At 29.0% G+C, this 18,841-nt stretch overlaps 1 long non-coding RNA gene across 1 annotated transcript in view; it reads right to left on the bottom strand.

Moving 5' to 3' along the window:
* Positions 1–17,771, bottom strand: part of LOC122272739 (uncharacterized) — a 25,760-nt gene extending 7,989 nt beyond the window's left edge. The window contains exons 1-3 of the long non-coding RNA XR_011637706.1: positions 17,550–17,771; positions 10,513–10,575; positions 6,736–6,883 (exon numbers count right to left, since the gene is read on the bottom strand). This is a non-coding gene — a long non-coding RNA (uncharacterized lncRNA). The remainder of the gene's footprint in view (positions 1–6,735; positions 6,884–10,512; positions 10,576–17,549) is intronic.
* Positions 17,772–18,841: the final 1,070 nt, after the last annotated feature.

Here is an 18,841-nt window from a genome sequence, read left to right as displayed (position 1 = left end):
CTATCTTGATATTTGAAAGAAGAGTCCACTGAACTATTTTTGATGGAGACAATGGTGTCTGAAGAGAAAGATACATCTAGGAAATATACAAGTTATATGAAAAAGATATGATAAAATTAATAAGACTAAACAGAAGGAGATGGTAAGGATGAACTCAAACAGAACTGCCTAGAAAGTTTTAAGTGCCACTCAATATACCGTAATTTCACGGAGATTGGCCGCAGCGTTTATGATATAAAGCTTGAAAATTTAGTAGGAATGCGTATCTAACGGGGCAGCCTATATAGTATTACTTTTTTTCCTTTTAAAAATTTTGCTTTTTAGAAACCCCACTGGAAATTTCATCATCATTTTTTCCACCTGTTACTGTGCTTTTAATTTATTTTTTCATGCCTAATGTTACTCCAAGGAATAGTCAGTGCACCTGGAATTTTTCCCTCCCCACACTCCCCAATCCTTCCTTGGAATCACTTTCTGGAGACCACTATCCACAAGAGAACAAAGTCTCTCTTTCCCTTCTGCCATATGAACAGTTGTTGAGTGTAGGAAATGGGCGCGGAGTGGAGAAGCATAAATCAGAAAGGAATGAATGAAGAAAATCAGGGTGGGGCCAGTTATAACCTCAACTGTAAAACAAACACTCTCCCCCCCCCTCTGTTTTTTCCAGGAAATATGTCTCTTCCACTTGTCATGGATGCCTCTCTCCACTCCCCTTTTTTCTTCAGCTGGTTGTTACAAACATGTGAATGTTTGTTGAATAAAGGGTGCTGTTGAGCTTGGAATGACCTTCAATAATCTTGCAATTAGAATGTTCAAAAAGAATTTCTAACTTTCAACTGAGGCTCAGTGAAGAGGGAAAAAAGCAAAGTGTGTGAGAATTATAGACAGGGATAAAAGAAAGAGCGTCCTAGGCGGAGTCAGTTAAAAAAAGAAACCTGATTTGAGAAGAGAAAATAGGGGGAGGAATTTTCTAAAAATAGAAACTTGTTTTATATGCTTGGGAGAGAGCTTTTTTTCATTGCTCATATTTCTGTCTGATTTCGATCATCTTCCTCAACTTATGATTTTTTTTAATCTTCAATTCTGATAAGTTTTTGTTTTACTAATATTTTATTTTCGTTAATATTTTGTTTCGCTTAGACTATTTTTGTTTCGTTTTAACATAAGTTATATTTAAGTTATCCATTTTAAATGCCTCCCATAAAGAGGAAAAATTATACCTCTGAGTTTAAGCTGTCAGCAATTAAAAGAGAAAAAGAAACTGTGATATATGACTTCAAAAAAGCAGAAATCATTCTGGGACAAAATGAAACCGAAAGTGAGGCTGAAAGTGTGAGTGACAAAGACTAACCCGAAATAAACAATTAACTAGTAAACCTAATTTGCTCTGATACAGAGAGCTCTGATTTTGAGGGATTTTTAAATGCAGTGATATGAATATATAGTGATAGGTGATATCTAAATAAATTATTCTTAAGCTTTTCTATGAACAAGATTTGTTTGGATTTATCGTTTATTTCCAAAACAGGATATTGAATTGTTGATTCAAAAGTAAGATCGTTTTAGTTTTAAATATTTTCATACTTATTTTAATAGTTTTTGATATATTAATTATTTTATTTATATTTTAATGGTTACTTCACTTTAAAAATGCTTACTTTTACTTAGAAAGTTATAGAAATCTAATTTATATACTAGGATTGTTTTTTTTTTTTTGTATATTCAATATCCTTTTATTGGCTTTTGTTTAACTATTTAAATTATATACATATGCATATTTAGAGCATGTGTTAAGTCTTTAATCAATACGTGCGTTAAGTTCAAAATTCGTTAATTGTTAAAAATTTGGCGCGTCGTGTATGATGGTGCGGCGTGTCCGGTGAAAAGCTTTTTTCTTTCAGCCGATTTTTGAGTGTGCGGCATATATACCAGGGCGGCGCTTCTCTGTGAAATTACGGTAATAAAAGGCTAAGATAAGAATAACAACAATAGACAAGCTGTTCAGATTTCTGTAATTAAAGTAAGGAACTGGAGAACAGGAACTGGAACTGGAGCTGCCTGCAAAAGAGTGGAATGGAAAAATACTCTAAAGAAGGCGACATAGGGCTGTTGTGTCACCAGAGATGGTGATCGTAGCTAAGTTTTATGTATGATTCTTTGTTTTATAAATTTGATTCAAAGTTATTTTCAAAAGTACTACATATAAATGATTTAAAAGTTCATACGTAATGTAACTTTGTTCGGACTCTCTCATGGGGAGGCTTTTAAGATGTTAGCAAAATTACCAAAAATTTTTTTGGAAGCTATAGTTTTTAAATGTTGATTGCCTCTACTCTATAACATAGTTTTGCAAAAAATAGCAGTTAGAAGGTCTGTATAATATATATATATATATACTCATATATCAGTGGCGTGGCGTCCGATCATCGGACGATGCGGCGATGACCAAGTAATATTTCAGAGAATTAGATAGAGTATTTTGAGTTTAAATATAATTTAAAAAATATGATTTTTCCAAAAAACAAAAAAAAAATCCAGATCAAAAATTTGTAAAAACCAAAGAGAAACCTTGTGCGATCCGCAAACTTTAGCACATCCAAATAACGTTTTTTTTTACCTGCCTCAGTCATTCATCCCCCGTCCCCACCGTATCTTTTTACCTAACTAAAAGTAACGCTACTCACCGCAGATTTTTGAGCTTCTGTTGGACAGAAGCCAAGAAGCTCTCGCACTTTCAAGTGAAGGGGATGGATTTCAAACTAGAACAGCGTTGCTGTTCCGTTATCCGCTGTACTTCCCTGTTGTTATGAAATGTTATTCAATTAAAATTTCTCTTTTCTTAAAGGGTAATTTTTTATTTTGCAGGACTTTTTGATTAATTTTTCTCTTTCATTGTATTGTATATTCTGCTTTTTAACTGAGATGGCTTAGTTAATAGATTGAAAGTTTTGGCGAGGGAGTTAGATCGTAAGTTAGAACAGCCAACTACCGATGTGCACGTGTTTTTTTTAAATATTTCTGTTTGTTTGGCGGGTTTGTTGTTCAGTGATTTTTTTGTCTTGCTGTGTCATAGATATTTTTATTAATTGAGATGGTGCTTTGATTATTTTTTGGTAAGTTTTTGCATCCTCTTTGAATATTCGTATGTGATAATTCAGTATTTTCATTAAATGAACTGAAATTTTTTCCCCATCGATGCCCATTTTACTGATTCAAACATGGCTGAATTGGATATTATACAAGAACTCCAGAAAAAACTTAAGATTTGAGGATAAACTTAATATTGTCCAAAATGGTAGACCTTGTCCATCACTCAAAAATTTATCGTCTAAAGTAAAAGAAAAAGGCAGAGAATATACCAGACACTTTACAGTTTCTAATTATGATTCTCATACTTGGCTCTGTGGCAGTGAAAGTTTGTCCAAACTTTTTTGCTGGCCCTGTCTTTTATTTTCCAAATCCAAAAACGTTTGGAACTGTTTGTCCAAACTGAAAACGTTTGGAATTACTGAAACGTTGGTTTCAGTAATTTGAATGGATTAACCAAATCAACCAAGGAACACAAAAATTCTAAATCACATCTTCAGTGTGTAGCAGACCTGTATAATTTTGGAAAGCAACGAATAGATGAAAGAATAGACAAAACCCTCAAAGTTAATAGCAATTTGCATAACCAAACAGTTAAGAAAAATCGTGAAGTTTTAAAGCGACTCATAGATGTGACATGTTTTCTTGCCAAACAAGAATTACCCTTCCGAGGGCACAATGAAAAAACTTCCTCTTTGAATCAAGGAAATTATGTTGAAACTTTAAATCTTTTAAAACTCTACGATCCAGTTTTAGCAGAACATTTTGAAAATTCCACAGTTTTTAAAGGCACTTCAAATGATATACAAAACGAACTAATTAGTATTATTAGTGAAGAACTGATAGAAACTATTAAACGAGAAGTTGAGGAAGCAGATTTTGTAGCTTTAATATTAGATGAAGCGTTGGATATTAGAAGAAGGTCACAGCTCTCTACAGTTTAGAGATATGTAGTGAAGGGAAACAGCAGTGTTACAGAGAGGTTCGTTGGATTTACCGACGTAAGTGCAGACCGTACATCTAATGGTTTGCTCGAGCATGTACAGAAAACCGTAAGTGAATATAAACTGGCAAATCAATTCATTGCTCAGACGTACGATGGTGCTGCTGTAATGTCAGTCCATTTGTCAGGTTTGCACAAAAAGGTTACAGATATATATCCAAAAGCTCTATTAACGCACTGTTATGCTCATGTATTAAACTTGGTTTTATCTCAGGGCATGAAAGATATTTTAGAATGCAACACATTCTTTTCAACACTAAGCGCTATTGCAAAATTTTCATCGCCTTCTAGTAAGCGATCATTTCCAATGCAGGAATACTTAAAAAAAAGTATTCCTTCTTTTGCTACTACAAGATGGCGCTTTACCTCAAGACTGGTGAATACGGTAGAACAGTACCGTGAACAAATTATTGATTTTTTTAAAAGCAATTATGAAAGTTCTGATGATACCTGGGATGGTCCAGATCGCTGTGTTGCCAATGGGTACTCCTTGTTTTTGAAGAAGTTCGAGTTTACCCGAACAGATTTATTATTTCAAATGTTGCAGGCAGACAGTATCAATATATTGTCCTGCTTAAATGTTATCAGAGACTTTCAAGAAGTCTTGGAGAATGCAAGAAAGTGACATTATCGGATTTCCCATAATTTGGGAAAAAAAACTGTTTCAGTGGCAGGATTACTGAAAAGAAAAAGAAAAGTTCATGCTAACAACGAAAGTTCTCTGACTTTAGAGCAACTATATAGAAAGCTGTTTTATGAAGCAACAGATAATTTACTTAGCCACTTATGCAGCCGGTTTTCTTCTCTGAAAAAAACTGGCATTCTTTGATTTACTAAATCCTAAACAGTTCCAAGAATTTTTCAGAAAAAAATAGCTTCCCTGAACAACTTTTAACTAATCTAGGAGAATTATATCCACAAACCTTTGATATGACAGGGTGGAAAAATGAACTGATTGTATTTTACTGGACTTCTACATTTAACGACAAATGCCCACAAGAACTAATAAAATTTCTGAAAGAAGAAAATTTACACTGTTCTTTCAAGGAAAGTTTTAAACTCTCCAAATTAATTTCGACCATTCCTGCAACAATAGCACCAGTAGAAAGGAGTTTTTCCGCCCTTAAAAGGATTCATACATGCAAGAGGTCCACACAAACAGAAGACAGGCTCAGTAATTTGGTTTTGTTGTACATTGAAAAGGAACTGTTGCTGTCTTTAAAGGAGAAGGAAGACTTCTACATCAAAATCACTAACAAATTCGCTTCAAAAACAAGAAGGCTGGAGTTCATTTATAAGTGAAGGTAAGATTTCAAGTTTCTTTTTTGAACATTCAACCATTGCATTTTAGAGTTAATAATTTTTCACCACAAGCTTAAATAATTGCGATGACCACCCAAAATTTTCACGCCACTGTCATATATATATATAATAGATATATATGAGTATGTGTGTGTGAGGTCATTTAAAAAGTTTTTGTCCGGTGCTCAGAGATGGCGCTAGAGTATATTTTATTAGGTGATGTGGACACTTTTTTGTTTGGCTGTTGTGTTGCCAGTACTGGAAAGTGTGCTTTGCCTCTACAAGATTGAATATTGATGTTCCAAAAATGGACAATAAAAAGGTTAATTTACAATTTGTAATGTTCTATGAATTTCAGAAATGTGTGAGTAATGTAACTACACACGAGAGGAATTTGGCAGTTTATTTAGACAGTGATTTGACACTACAAACTGTTCAAAATTTTTTGATAAATTTTTGCAGGGTGCTTTTATACTAGAAGTTAAATCAAGACAACTATTGGAGATTTATGCTAGTAATGTGAGTGCTACAGAGGAAGAAAACGGAAAAAGTTCCCTGCAACTGAGTATATTGCAAGAAACTTAACATTCATAACCCAATCATCATCCTATATAAAATAAGTTTTAATCAAGTAATAGCATGAAATAAAACAACATTCAGCACTTAAGAACAGTGAAAAAAGAGGATGAAGATTAAGAACCTGGTTGCAAAAGCTGGACAACTCTTTTAATTTTTTAAGGTACATTAAGAAGACAAACTAAATAATTCATTTTAACCAACTACAGCATGGCGAAATGTTTCTGTTAAATAAATATAGAGAACAATCTTCTGTTAAATAAATATTTTCATTCATGACAATGCTTATGCCTAGATGGAAAACTGTATAGCAGAATAACAGAGATTATATTATCAAACAATAAAAATACATTGTTTGAATTTCATTACATTAGGCCAAGAGAGAGACAGAAGAAAAGATGGATGATTTCAAAACATTCAAGATCTCCTACTGGAAGATCAAGGTCAGGGACAGAGCTGATTGGCAAAATATTGTGCAACAGGATAAGGTTCACCCTGGGCTGTAGCATCAATAAGGAAGAATAAATTACGTTAGTTTTAAAGTTAACACCAGATCTAGAATGAGCTTTAAGCAATAACCAAACATTTTTAGGGAATGCATGCTAAGCCACGTTTCCTAATGACATACCTGTTTTACGAGCCAATTAAGGGAAGCATAAAAACATGAAAAGGTGAATTTTTTCAACTTATAATGTTAATGAACCCTTTAATTTAAAAAGTATATAATAAACCCTTTTCAGTGTTTGAATCGGTACTTAAAGACTGACCTTAAATTCATTAAAATTATGATATTCTCCATCAAACCAAGATAGAAAAGTATGCAGAGCTTCAAGATGGGAAGATAATGGATCCTTGGGTAAAACAATAATTTGGTTTTCCGGTCAAGATTCTGAGCGATCAGATGAAGATTTTGATCTAAATAATAAAAATAAATATATAAGTCGATTATAAACAAAAATATTTTTGTCTTTAAAGAGCATGTTCTGACATTTATTTATAATGAAAAGTTTTATAAATAGAACATACTTACATTTAAAAAAAAAATATTGCTTAAAAGAAAAATCAATTTTAAATAAGATAAGGATTTCAGATAAAATAATAACTCTTAAAAAAATTTATATTATAAATTTCATTTTTTTTTTAAAGTTTTTATAAATTCCTAGATAAACAAATGCAGCTCGTTTTATTTTCCTCCTTAATTTTTAAAACTATTTGAAAGAAAAAAGCTTAGGTAAAAAAGTTTCGCAAATTTTATTTAAGGAAGATACTGCATTATAAAATTCCTTCTTAGAGTATCTATTAAGATTGAATTGAGTAGTAATAGTCCTTTATTCAATTAAAATTGCAGAATACAGCTGAAATCTGAAAAATAGAGAGATAAGAAAAAGTATAATAATAGAGAGATAAATAAAACTGAAGGTTTCTATGATTTCTTATAAGAATAAACCCTGTCTAATATATAGATACATAGTAACAATTAGTGTCATAGGAAAATTTATTTTACACTAATGGTAGTAATCCATTAATAAAAGATAGCATATGTTATTTATTCAAATATATTTATTCGCTAAGGTTTTTCTGATCTTCTTTTATATAGAATGGGCATTTCTTTCAAACCTTTCTTTCAATATTTCATGCCAATAAGCTGCAGTTTTAACCTTNTATTTGCTAAGTTCTTTCTGATCTTCTTTTATATTGAATGGGCATTTCCTTCAAATATTTCTCTCAATGATTTATTCTGACAATAAGCTGAAGTTTTAACATTTTGCTCAATATTTTCTGTTGCACAACTATCTTTCTGAACCTATTCCATTGAATTAAATTTAGTTGAAAATTCCATGGGACAAGCCTTAAAAGTACTTTTGCTTTAACTATGCATAAGTTCTGGTCCTTAATTAATATGATATTGCTGTTTCATTTANTCATTCAAATTGCATTAATGAAAAAGCTATGTGCAGTGCATAAAAAATACATGAAATACCCTGAATATCTTACCCAATGATCATATTTTCATCACTAGGACTAAATCTTATTAGTTCAAGGGGATGATCTCTATTATGCTAATTAGTTAGTGCAGATGACAATTTAGGTTATGAAACCAGACACAAATACAAAAATGCGCCTCCTCTGAATAAAAACACTCTTTTTTTTTCAATTGGTTTGGATTCTGACCTTCAGAATATAGGGAGAAGCCACTATCTAGAAAACATGGTCCCAACAGTTTTGCCATGAGAACAGTCCAAAGTTTGGAGCATGGTCCAAGTTAGGAGAGCGGTCCAATGTTAATTCTTCTTTTTGCGTATTTTGCTACATCTCGAGAATTCTTTGAAGCGAATTGAAAGATTTTTACACACAGTAATAAATTTGTTTATCCAAAGATAAACTCAGAGGCGCGGCAGCCCATAGAGGGCCAAGGCCTACTGTGCCCATCTCAGTTTTCTTGACCTTTGGGCTCTGAGGTGCAAGAACAGATGTTCCAGTTAAGTGGTCAAAACCCCCAGTGTTTATTTCCCAGGCATGCTTGGTACTCATTTATCGATCCACTGAAGGTAACTTCCAAAGATAATTTTTAATAATTCAAAAATAATTTTTAATAATTATGTCTTTTTTTATTATTTTATTTAATAAGAGTTGAAAAATTTTGAAGTGTAAGGTATATAAGATACAGAAATATAAGATAAACATTGTTAGATAGATAAGATAAACACAATTTTACATCATTTTAAAAAATGTAATTCATGATAAAATACAAAATTTAAATGAAATTGGTCAAATATTTCGGTAGAAATTCGAATTTCAAATAAAAGACTTCTTTAAAATTCCATTTCTCAGGAACAATTCCAACTGATTTTGTTCCAAGTTTGTATGTTTCCAAGTACAATTACATTCTTAAAGAGACAAAAAAAATTTTACACCTTACCATTCAAAATGTTTTCAACTATTATTAAAGAAAATAATAAAAAACAATTAATAAGGATAAAAATTATCTTTTGCAAGAAATCAGTTCTGGATAAACCAATTCCATAATTGTGTGCAAAAATCTTTCCATTCACTTAAGAAATTCTCAAAACATTCCAAACTAAGCGAAAAGTAAAATTAACATTAAAGGGTCCAAAATTTTAACCACTTTCCTGACCATTATCCCAAGATAACAACTACCCCCAATATTTTGAGGACAAGGTAAAAATTTGCCCAAAAAAGGTAAGTTTATTCAGAGAAAGTATGTTTTGTGTCTGGTTTCGTAACTAAAAAATCATATGCATTAATTAATTAAGATATCTGAAGTCACTTCCTTGAACAGTTTGGAGCTGACTGTCATATACACAAGAAGGAATGAAACGCTCTCATTTTCCGGCCGACACACTGCCATGCACTTTCTCGTTAACACATTCGCTGCCACTAAAAATGATATTTCCATTCTCAGAAGCCGGATTACAAAACAGGGTTTTAATGGTTCAAATGTTCCTTATATTTTACTAGGAAAACCAGAAAAACAAAGAAACATATTATTTTGCTGTTTAGAGAGCGTTTTTTTTCCCGACGCTCTGGAGCGCCAGTGGCACACAGATACAACCTGTCTTCGCCAGTGCCACTGACGCTCCAGCGCGTCTGACCAATATTCTCAGAAATTAATGGCATATTGCATAAAATAGCAGTTCAAAAAGAATAAAACGGAATACCATTCAAGTATATGTAGTACCATGCATGAAACAGAATTGAAAATATTTACAAATAATAAGCACAATATGCAGATAATGGCAGTCACGCACATAAAAAAATTCAAACAAAAATTTTGAAAACCAACCACAAAAAAAATAATAATAATAATGCTTCACTAACGTGCCAAAACAACCTCTCCGTTAAACTCCCAAAGCCACACTAAACACAGAGCATATAACTTATCATAGTCGATTGACGCACTAGCGTGCCGTCGGCATACCAGGAAGTGCCGCTCTTACGCGCTAGTGCCTCGGTGGCAGCGAACATGACGGTGGCAGCTGCGACCATCCCATATTTGTGACAGTGTTTTAGAATGTTTTAAAAACTGTAATTTTAGGCACATGATAGCATTGCATCTCCATAGGATTTCAAATACCAATAGATTTGAACTTCTCCCATTGGGAAAGGATTAAGTTTCAGTATGTAAAAATCCAACCATTACATCTAAAGTAATTCAGGATGTTTTGTTTATTTTTTGCATTAGTTTTGAACACAAATAAGCACACTGTATTTGATAAATAATTTCAAGAAAACTAATACAAAAAATACTTTTAAAAACAAAAATAGCAAAAAATACTTTTAAAAACAATATTCTTATTTTCGTTATTATTGAAATCGATAAAAATTCAACATGCTCAGAGCAATTCAACATATTTACTCTCAAGACAAAAATGCTTTTTATAAAATTATTCTTTGAAATTGTCTTAATCCACATTTTACATAATTTCAATCAATATAATTATAATACAAGTTAATCAAATAGTAATTAAAGAATAACACTTTAAAAATGTATTATTTTAAATTAAAATATTTATTTATACTACCTAAATGTTTTAAAAAAGCTGGACTTGTGTTTCCTCATCACCACTCTCTTTTGTGTCAGACACCTGTAACATTTTATTTTGGTATACAATCAGATGTCGACGTTTTAAAACTAACGTTCATACTACCGTTCAGAAAGTATTTTTGTTAAGCTTCCACCAGAAAATTTTTAATTATTTTCATTTCACGGATTTAATTAAGGCAAATAACACTGCAGATAACAATATGCAGTGGTTCTAAGATAGCAGTGCCTGAAAAAAATTTATATTGTAACATTCTAGAAGTAAAGAAATATCAGAAAACATGTTATTTTTCTAATTTGAAAATTAACTAGCTTTTTCTAATTAGAAAACATGTAATTAGAAGTCTTTACAATTCTTTTTCATCAATTAATAGTACTTTTAAATGCAATAAACATGTTTTAATTTCTAATTTTTGTGACCAACGACATGATTGCGGCAATGTGGTCAGCACTGCACACAGGCCACTTTTACTTCCCAGACAAGCTGGTACCCATCAATCTGAAGCTGGGTGGAGTTTAAGACGTCACAGGGGATTGAGCCCAAGTTTTTCATAATGACAGTTCAGAAACTTAAATATTTTTAAATTTTATATCGTATTGAACCGATGTTTCTTTTGCTGAAATCTAATTATTATAAAATAATAAAACTTAACAAACTGAATTCTTTTAAAATTCAAGGAGTTCTCAAAAATAAAGATTTGATCAACTTATGGGGATGAGGACGTGTAAATAACTGAACCATTCCATAACTTTGAACTGTTGTATGCTGATCAACGAATGGTAAGCAGACATATTTTGCTTTGACAGCAGCTGAACCTGAAAGCCAAAAACAATTAATTTTTTTATTTTTTATTGTCCAGATATTGAATGTTAATTTAAGATAAAACACTAACATTCATGATTATACTTTTTTAACTTGACAAAAGGGCCACTTTTAGGAGCCTTGGACCTGCATATATTAAGGAGGCTTGCTTGATTAATTTTAAAAAAATAGCTCTGAATAGTTTTTAAAAAGTGTTTTACTACAATAATAACTACAAATATATTGCTTTACAATATCTTTGTTTGGTTTTTATACATGAATAACTTTAAAACATATACGAAATTTTAATATTCCTTAAAAAACAAAATCTTTTTCGTTTTTTAATTGCATCAAAATTTTAATTAACATCCTTCTTTTTAACTCCCTAAATAAAATTGAATTTCACCAGATATAAAATTGTACCTTTGAGCTTCTTTTGTTCAAATTTTGAAATGATTTTTCAAATATAGTGTACGTGAATAATTTTAGATAATTTTGAAAAGAAAAAAAAATTATTTTCCTAGCTTTTCCATTTCAAAATTTTAAAAATAAATAAGAGAAAGAAATAAGCGTTACGTGATAAGAAAAATATAATTTGAACTCTCAGTAGTATCCTATATTATAAGGAAATCTTCTGTCTCAATATTAATTCATAAATCAATGTTATTTTAGAATTCAGATGTCAAAAGTCTACCATTTTTAATTCATCATAGGTAAACAAAATTACAAAACTGAAGTTTTATGCATGAAGTTAAAATTTAAAATAAAATTTATTAAAGATGACTGTTCTATAATTTTGTGTTCACTCTTTAAAAAGTTGTTTAATGAATATGTTTAAGAGAACTTCATCCTTCATATTTTTTTAATACTTATAATGATTTTTAATACATTTAAAAACATGCTCTAAAAACTTTTTTACAAAAAGAAGTACTAGTTTAAATATATAAAACTACAAAATTTTTGAAAATACTTAATCAACCTAGATGATTAAAACTACTCAAAAGAGCCTTAGCAACAAAATTCACTGACTTTATAGTTTTCATTAAAATACTTTGCAAAGGAAGTGTTGATTTAACTTTTAAAGTCTAGTAATTTTCTAAATAAACAATAGAAAGGGAAATTTTAAATTTAATGGTACTACCAAGAATTAAATATTTTTCTGTTAAAAAAGAAAAAAACTTTTTTGAAAATTTTGCAAAAAGTATAAGAAATAAGTTTTTTTCTTCTTTCAAAATAAGATTTAAATACAAACAAATAATTAATTATAAAGATGCTACATATTTTTAAGCCTTTGCTTTACACAACATTTCTAATCCATACTAAAAAAAGAATTAAAAATAGATATAAAATTTACAAAAAATGTCAAATACAAGAATTACTAGACTCAGAGCTCATTCCAGGCAAAAAAGAAGGGGGGGAGGGTGCAAAAGTTTATTATTTTAAAAAGGCAATAATTTCTTTCTATGACTTTACACGTTCTATTAAAAAACAATGTCAATTCTTTAAACATTGTCAGATTATTGTCATTANAATTAAAAATATATATAAAATTTACAAAAAATGTCCAATACAAGAATTACTAGACTCAGAGTTCATTCTAGGCAAAAAAAAGGGGGGGCAGGGTGCAAAAGTTTATTATTTTAAAAAGGCAATAATTTCTTTCTATGACTTTACACGTTCTATTAAAAAACATTGTCAATTCTTTAAACATTGTCAGATTATTGTCATTAAAACATTGTCAGAAGAAGAAGAAAAACTTTTTACTTTACAAAAAGTAGCAAAGAAAACATATTAATTACTAATTTTTATTAATAAATTAACATATAAATCAAGTTAATGAGCTAATTAGCATAGTAATTTATTTAAAATGCATGCATATATTAATAAAATAATAAATGTATGTTTTTAAGTGTCTGTAGTTATGATTTAATAAATAATTAACTTTTCAGTTATTAATTTTATTATAGGCGCTTTAAATAGTATAACAACATAATTAAAAATGCAACATTAAATTAAATAATATACATTGAAAATATTATACATTAAAAATAATTTAAAACTTATGTTTTTAATACCATACAAATCAAAAAAAAATTCTAAAGATTAATTAAAAAATAGCATACAAAACTCTATGAAGCATCTTACTCAGTTTTTCTTCAATATTATATTAAACTAATTTAAGAAACTATCAAAACATGGCCTTAATGATGGTCTATTTTTATTCCCAGCATTGTTTAGATAAGTCTAAACCTAAAATCTGCTTGAATGAACACATTTTATAGTAATATTTAGTAGTAAAGTTCAAATTTAAAAAAAAATAATTTTTTTTTTGATTATATTAAATTTAAACCTATTTATGCCAGTAACAGAAATAAGAATTTAAATTATTAAAAATATTTTCATAAAAACAGTTTTCAATNAAAGTTCAAATTTTAAAAAAAAATATATATATATTTCTTTGATTATATTAAATTTAAACCTATTTATGCCAGTAACAGAAATAAGAATTTAAATTATTAAAAATATTTTCATAAAAACAGTTTTCAATACCATGCAAATTTTTTTAAAAAAAATTTAAGATTAATTGAAAAATAACATACAAAATTCAATAAAGCATCTTACTACCATTTATGCTTTTGATTACAGTAAGCATATTGTTAAAATAAAATAAAAAGTTTTTCCTAAATAATTACATTAAACCTATAAAAAAAATTATCTATTTCATTTCCACCATTTTTTAGATAAGCCTGAACCTAAAATCTGCTCAAATGAACATATTTTATAGTGATATTTTGTTGTGTGGAGTTGAATTGTAAGTGGTGTTCCTGAATTTATGGTAGTTTAAGTACAGTCATAAGAATTTTGATTGATTGCTAAAACTGTGAGTTTTCCAAAAGATAGTTCTGGTATACCAAAAGGATGCCCTTCCACACCTGCTGACCACTCTCCAAATCTTACAATAGAACATTGCTTGAGAAAAAAAGATTTATGTTCTTTTAGGGAAAAGAGTAAACCAAGAATTAGAGAAAGGCATCTTATTATCCCTCTCCCCACTAATGAATTCCTGATGGGCAACTGAGAGGCCTCTATTGAACTGTTCTGCTCTGGAAGATAGTGGAAGTAACTGCAACAGGGACTCAAGGCAACTCAAAGACAAGTGCAACAGGGGGGCGTGATGGCTATTTTTCCTTTCCCATATAAATCTATGTATTGACAGCACTGACAAACTAAATAAAAAGAGTTGAAAATAACAAAAGCTTAAGAAATCCATTGTAGAGTTTGGGGAAAAAATGAAGAAAGGTTGAGGAAAGAAAGGCAAAAAGGGTATAGAGTCTTTTACATCAAGCCATTAACTTACTTCAGGGGGCAACAGGGTGGATCCTTTTGACTAAAAGGGCAACAGGGTGCTGCGCCCTCTTAACCCTGCCTAGAATAAGCTCTGACTAGACTTAATTCCAAATTATATATTTTTTCACATCTGGAAATCATTTTCTTCTTATGTTTAATCTTAGTTATAAAATATCATGATACATGCCAGGTATGAAAAATAAGCATTTTGTTAGGCAAATTTTATNATGAAGAAAGGTTGAGGAAAGAAAGGCAAAAAGGGTATAGAGTCTTTTACATCAAGCCATTAACTTACTTCAGGGGGCAACAGGGTGCTGCGCCCTGTTAACCCTGCCTAGAATAATTTTATTTTATTTCACACTTAGTTTTCCTAAATAATTAGTTAGATACAAAAAAATAAATAAATAAATAACACGGTCATATTTATAGCTTTCAGATGCCAATCCTTAAAATGTTATTATTTTAACGAAAAGAGTATATTCTCTTTTCTGCTACAATCAAGAAAATGTCCTGTTAAGTACTTTTTTTAATAAAAAAATTATACTTTTTAAATAAAGCCCCAGCAATTTCAGACTTTGGCAGTTCTATAACTTAAATGAATTTTAAAATCACACCCAAAAATCTCACCTAAAGTTTAAATTGCTTTTTCATAACTTAAAATCTTTAAATCAATTTATTAAATAATGTGAATCAACTTTCGCCTTCTGAAATTAAAATTTTATCTTATGTTTTTTTTTCTTTGCCTAACTATAATTTTTTAGTATTACAACATTACTAAAACAATATCAGTTTGAAACTGTAAGAACAGAAAAATAATAATATTTGTAAGGAAAATTACCTGATTATTCTTATTCTTAATCGTAATTTTATTATCTATTTTTAACACTCAAAAAGATTATTTTTCATTTTCATTGAAGTGTTTGACATTATTTGGGAGAGTTCATATTTTTAAGATAACTCATTATGAGATCAGAAAAATTTCTTGAAAAAAAAAAAAATTAGATTACCTATGGAACAAAACAAAAATATTTAAAGCATATTTGATTTTTTAACCATATTAAGTTCATTGCTCCAAGCAAAGAAATTACCTACCTATTTTAAAATGCTAATAAAATCAAAATAAGATTACTTTGTTTTTAATATTTACTGCTATAGTTAAAAACCAATTATCTGGAACATTGCGTCTATGCTGGACTTCTAAATATGCATAAAGCAGTGCTAATTGACTGCTTATAAAACTCAGAATTCAAGGCAGTCAGATTGAGTGATAAATTAATTCATCCATTTATAGCTCACTATTAGATTTTACTTTAAAACTATATAGACCTAAATTTAAACGAAAATTAGCTCAATCCATATTTTGCTTTAACCAAAAATTATTTGAATTTTTTTTTTCTCACAAAGATTTGTTTTGAATGCTTTAATACTAAAAATAAAAGGAAACTAATTTTGACATATTTATTTTTCAGTTAATGTGTTTGCACTGTCATTGGAATGGAAAAAATTACTTAAATAATGATAAGAAAAATTTATTTTAAAACTAAAAAAAAATAAAGATAGGTTCACAAATAAAAAAATACATGCAATTTTCAAGAATGAAGTTATACATGTTGATTACTTCCTTAGCTTACTACACTCCCTCCCTTTTTTCATGATTTCTGCATATTAAGAATAACAACAGCTTGGCCATTTTTATAATATTACTATATTAGGTACTATATAATTTTACAATATTACTGCACAAACTCAATCTATTTTAAAGAATTTAGTTTTTCTCTTCTATGTTTTCTAGAATAATATTGTCATGAAATATTTAGTAGATGTATACATTATTCCTTTTAATTTCATTGTTTACCTCAAAAGGAAATATTTGTCCCCTTCTTTCATTTCCTTACAAATATACAACTTTCAGGAATTAAGGTCTCAATACTTTTAGAAATAAAATTTCAATACTATTATTTTTAAGGGCAACATCCTTCATTATTTGCATCATAGAGCAAATTAATAAGAAATAACCAGTATGATACATTTAAGCAACATTATGTAAAACTTCTTTTCTACCTCACCAATGAAAAATGACCTTAAAAAATAAACATTTTCAAAAAAGCTTAAGTCTCCTGTCTCATAGGATTATGATGTATGCAGTTTAAAATAAAACGTTAAAATTCACAGTAAAAATAAACTTAAAAATGATATTTAAATACTAAAAAAATAGATTTTTTTTTTTAAAAAAATAACGTAATATGTTTATCAAATGTAAAAAGTAATAAGTAACATAATATGTTAACTAAATGTTGATCACATGAAAAACTTAGACAATTCAGTTCCAAGTCTTAACTAAGATTGCATCATTTTCACTGTTTGAGTTATTAGAGCTTACAAAACCAGATTTTCTGCAACAATATGTAAGGATATTTAGGTTACCCTTTAAAAATTAATAACCCAACAATAGAAAAATTTTTTGAAGTCATGGTTGAAAAAATTTTCCCAGAATGTTTTTAAAAATTTAATAGAAAAAATTAATACATTTTTTTTAATTTCTTTCATTGGTTACAAAAAGGCTATAATATCAGTAAAAATTTTACATCTACTTTTATTAAGTTTAATCTTTTTTTTCCTATTTTATTTATTTATTTATTTTTTTGAAAAAATGAGTAACAAACAATTTTAAAAAAAAAATGATTTGTGGCTAAAATTAGTACTCTCACATTATTTATTTAAATTTTTAGCTGAAAAACTGATGTATGTAAATAATGGTAAGTCTAAAAGCGCTACTTAAAAATCACAGTACAGAAAATTAATACAATTTTCAACACACCAAAAACATAAATCCATTAGTTTAAAAGAGAAATATTAAGAATACATACTATACAACCAAAAGTTAAATCCATCCAGTGATGAAGCGACTCAGATACATGAGAACTTTCTAAAGCATTTCTATGCTTTGCCACAAAATCTTCTGGACTATCACACCATGGAATGCCAAGATCATTTAAGTCTGAGTGAATAGAATTAAAAATCAGAGGATCAGAAAAAAATTCTGGTATACATTCACCTGCTGTCCATTCCCGTGAAAGAATAAAAAGTTTGAATGAGAAACTTTATTGCAGTGGAAAGTTAACAGTGATTATAAACATGTAATGACTATAATCATATAATTTTTCTTTAATCCCAGAATAGAGAAGATTAATTCTTAATGATACATTTAGTTAGAGTGTCTACCAAGAGGTCAGTAAGTCAAAATTTAAAATTTTCTAAGCTGTAATAAGCATCAAGGGTTTATTCACCCATAAAATAATCTAAATATATAACTGAACACATATTTATCACATCATAACTATCAATATATGTGCTTTTATCTCAGTTTTCAGGCATAATGCTCTTTAATAATTTTTGTATTTTTTATCTAAATAAGAAAAAATGGGTGCCCACAATAAAAAAGAAAAGAAAATGTTCTTTTAAAGGTTATTTTTAGACAGAAATAAAAATTCACTTTCTTCTACTGTCCTTCCTTTATCAATGATTACTACATTCAAAGGGTTTCAACTATCCACTTATTATTATTTTGTCTTATCTTCCAACCTGATTTAAGTAATTAAATAAAAAACAGAATTCACAGTATTGTTGCTTCATAATTATTACAAAATGTGAAAAACACAGGAGGTTGCTATTTTATAAATTACTAAAAAAGAGAGGTTGATTCTATAAAACACAGTAATTCGATGTTGTAAATTTGATTATCAAAAAATTATTTTATAAAACATATTTTACAGTAATAAAAATCATTGAAAAAAGTGGATAATTTATTTGTTTTCAGAATTTTATTTTTTCTGTACAAAATTTATATAACTTCAAAATCTTTATTTCTGTAAAAATATTATGCTTCTTTTCAAAAGTTAACAGATAGTTTTTTAACAAAATTCTAAGACCTATAAACAACATTCCCTCTCGTTTTCATCGAGCAACATGGATAATATTTCATTGGGAGTGAGCAAATAAAAATAAGCTAGCAATCTGCTTTTGAAAAACAAATGACAAAAGTTCCTTAAATTAAAATTTAAAATATTTAACTTAAATTATGGTTACACATAAATAAAATTTGTCACCCAGTTTTATTCAATTTTTCTTCATTCATTTAATAAAGTTGAGATATCAAACA

The sequence above is a fragment of the Parasteatoda tepidariorum genome, chromosome 9 (assembly GCF_043381705.1).
Source record: "Parasteatoda tepidariorum isolate YZ-2023 chromosome 9, CAS_Ptep_4.0, whole genome shotgun sequence".
Classification (NCBI taxonomy): Eukaryota; Metazoa; Arthropoda; class Arachnida; order Araneae; family Theridiidae; genus Parasteatoda; species Parasteatoda tepidariorum.
The sequence above is the reverse complement of the archived record's forward strand: the minus strand, read 5'-3'. Positions and strand labels throughout refer to the sequence as shown.